We start from the raw sequence: 3,110 nt of genomic DNA on the forward strand, positions 1-3,110 counted from the left end.
GGTACGGCCAAAATACGCCAGGGGCTTCAGTACCCCTCAACATGGTGTGAGAAGTTCGAACACTTTAACAAGTGCGGCGCCCCGAACTTATAGCATTATATGCATCGGCTCTGAATCATGTCTTGGGTCAATAGTTTGGTTTGCCCGGCTCCTATGTTTTGGTGCCTTACGTTCCGCTATATCGGCTAAGGTAGCACTAGGAGAACCACTGCGATTGTGCCCCAGTTGAGCTAGGCCGAGCACCTCAGTGGCGAAAGCTAAAACTGACTGTCATGATGAAGCGAGAGTTGGTCGCTGTTCGAGAGGTTTTTTCGAGTCCCTAAAGACTTATGCCGCTTCGGGCGAGGAGTCGGCTCTGCCGGCCAAGGCGTGGATAGCGCCCCGAAATCGGTCTTCTGAATACTAGGGGCTTCGCCGAAATTTAAAATTATAGAATTCTATGGCTAAGTGAGAGTGTTCACGCATTATAGTCCGATTGCCTCGTTCGTTGGGCTGAGCGCCTCCCTCGAAGGACCCAAATATGGGAAAAAGAGCGCCCAGGTTTATCCCCGAACACCCCAGCACTAGCGGCATGGGGGCAGAAGCCGACGACTCGCCATCTCTCAGTATTGATAAACAGTCGCACAGAAGGTAATATTTTAAATTCAAGCAGCATTGCTTAGCGCATATGAACAAGTTTTCAGCGCACAGGATAACACGAGCGAGTTTTACTCAAAAAATACATCCTTGGTACATCCATCCGCAACAAGGCGGGCACCCTTCAGAACATCCTTATAATAATTCTCGGGCTTGCGATGCCCTTTCCCCGGCGGTGGCCCGTCCTTCACAAGCTTCTCCGCATCCAGCTTGCCCCAGTGCACCTTAGCACGGGCAAGGGCCCTACGGGCACCTTCAATGCAGACGGAGCGCTTGATGTCATCAAGCCTCGGATAGGCCTCCACCAGCCGCCGCACCAGACCAAAATAGCTCCCAGGCAGAGCCTCTCCAGGCCATAGCCGAACTAGGAGGCCCTTCATGGCCTGTTCGGCCGCCTTGTGGAGCTCGACCAGTTGCTTCAGCTAGTCACTCAGGGGCACGGGGTGTCCGGCCTCAGCGTACTGAGACCAGAACACCTTCTCCGTCGAGCTGCCCTCCTCGGCTCGATAGAATGCGGCGGCATCAGATACACTCCAGGGAAGATCTGTGAATGCTCCTAGAGAGCTCCGGATTCGGGTAAGTAATAGGTAACTCACGTTTATGTGTTTGCTTTGCATAAAGAATGCCTTACCCGCCGCAATCTTCTTCACCTCATCCAACTCCTGGAGGGTCTTCTAGGACTCGGCCTTGGCAGACTTGGCATTTTCTATAGCTGCCGCGAGCTCGGACGCTTGCGTCTTCGAGTCAAGCTCCAAACTCTCATGTTTCTTCATGAGAACCTGGAGCTCTTGCCGCACCTTGCCAACCTCAGCCGCATACCTCTCCCGCTCGGTGTGCTCCATGGCCGCACTCTTCTCGGCCTTGAGCAGCGCTTTCTTAAGGGTTGCCACCTCAGATGTGGCCCCTGCAATAGCCATGTCAATCCTATCATTTTTTGCAATTGCACCTTTTTTATATACATATTCGAACAGGGTATTTCTTACCTTCCTTCTCCTCGAGCTACTTCTTGGCACGCTCGAGCTCTTGCTCGGACTTCTCGAGACTCTGCTTCAGCATGTCCACTTCCATAGTCAGTGCGGCGGACGCTAGCAGAGAAGCCTGCATACGCATATTGACTCCTTTTGTTAGACTCCTACGAATTCTTTGATCCTCTATTTGGCTTTTCTTCCCGAACGCCCAACAGAGCATCAGGGGCTACTGTCTATGCGGCAAAATTATTTGAACATTCTTTACTTACCTCAAAGTCTGCTAAAAGTCTTGTACAAGCTTCAGTCAGTCCGCTTTTGGCGGACTAAACTTTCTGGATCACCGCACTCATAATAGTGCGGTGCCCCTCGTCGATGGAGGCACCTTGGAGCGCCTCCAACATATTGTCCAGTGCCTCCGGTTGGATGGAGGTCACCGGCATGGTAGGCTTGCTCCTCTTGGAAGGAGGTCGCCCGCCGGACTCTGGAACCCTTGAAGATTTCGGAGCTATGTCCGGCCTTAAGCCGGACTTGGAGCCCTGGGGGGTTTCATCCCCTTTACTCATGGAGTCCGGGAGGTCGCCTTGCGGCGCCTCCAGGACCACCTCCTCCCGGCATGGAACCTGTTGGGACAACACTTCGGTGTCATCCGTAGGGCGGGGGGATGAAGCCGTCGGAAGTGAGTTCACCTCCGACGGGTCCAGTGAGCCGCTCGACGATGCATCGAGCCAGTCCTTGGGTGGGCTGCATAAACATATTCGACATAAGGAAAAGCTGTGCGAAAAACGAATACTATGAATTACCCCGGTATCTGGACACTTATGATTTCGCCAGGGGCTTGGCCCTGGGTTGCCACTCCTCTTCGTCATCGTCGGACTCGGTGGAGCAGTCCGGAGGAAGGGTTTTCCCCTTCTTGGACCCTCCGGCCTCCTCGGAGAGGGCGGCCTTCATTTTTTTCTCTCCTCCCGCTGGAGGGGGAGAGGTCTCTTCTTCTTCCTCCTCGTCTTCACGAGAGGAAGGTGCTTCAGGACCGTCGAATGACGAATCCGACACCTCCTGGCGCCGGGCACTCTTTCGAGTCCCCATGGCCCTTTTCGTGGCCTTCTTCTCCGGCACCACATAGGGCGCCGGAACCAGCAGCTTTGCCAAGCGAGTGTCCGTTGGGCCTTCAGGCAGAGGATCCGGATAGTTGATTTGTCCGGACGTCGCCACCCAATCCTATCAAAGATAAGGGAACTCAGATCCCGCATAGAGTCAAACCATGAAAAACTGATACCCTATAAAAGGACAAAAACGGCTTACCACATGAGCGTGATGCTGAGTACTGAATCCGCGATCCTCGGCAGCGGATGCGGGAGCCTCGGCGCCCTTGAAAAGCACCCTCCAAGCATCTTCGTACGTCGTGTCGAAGAGCCTGTTTAGAGTTTGATGCTGCGCCGGGTCGAACTCCCACAGGTTGAAGGCCCGTCGTTGACACCGGAGGATCAGGCAGATGAGCATAACCTGGAC

Source organism: Triticum urartu, chromosome 5, assembly GCF_003073215.2.
Source record: "Triticum urartu cultivar G1812 chromosome 5, Tu2.1, whole genome shotgun sequence".
In the NCBI taxonomy this organism is placed as follows: Eukaryota; Viridiplantae; Streptophyta; class Magnoliopsida; order Poales; family Poaceae; genus Triticum; species Triticum urartu.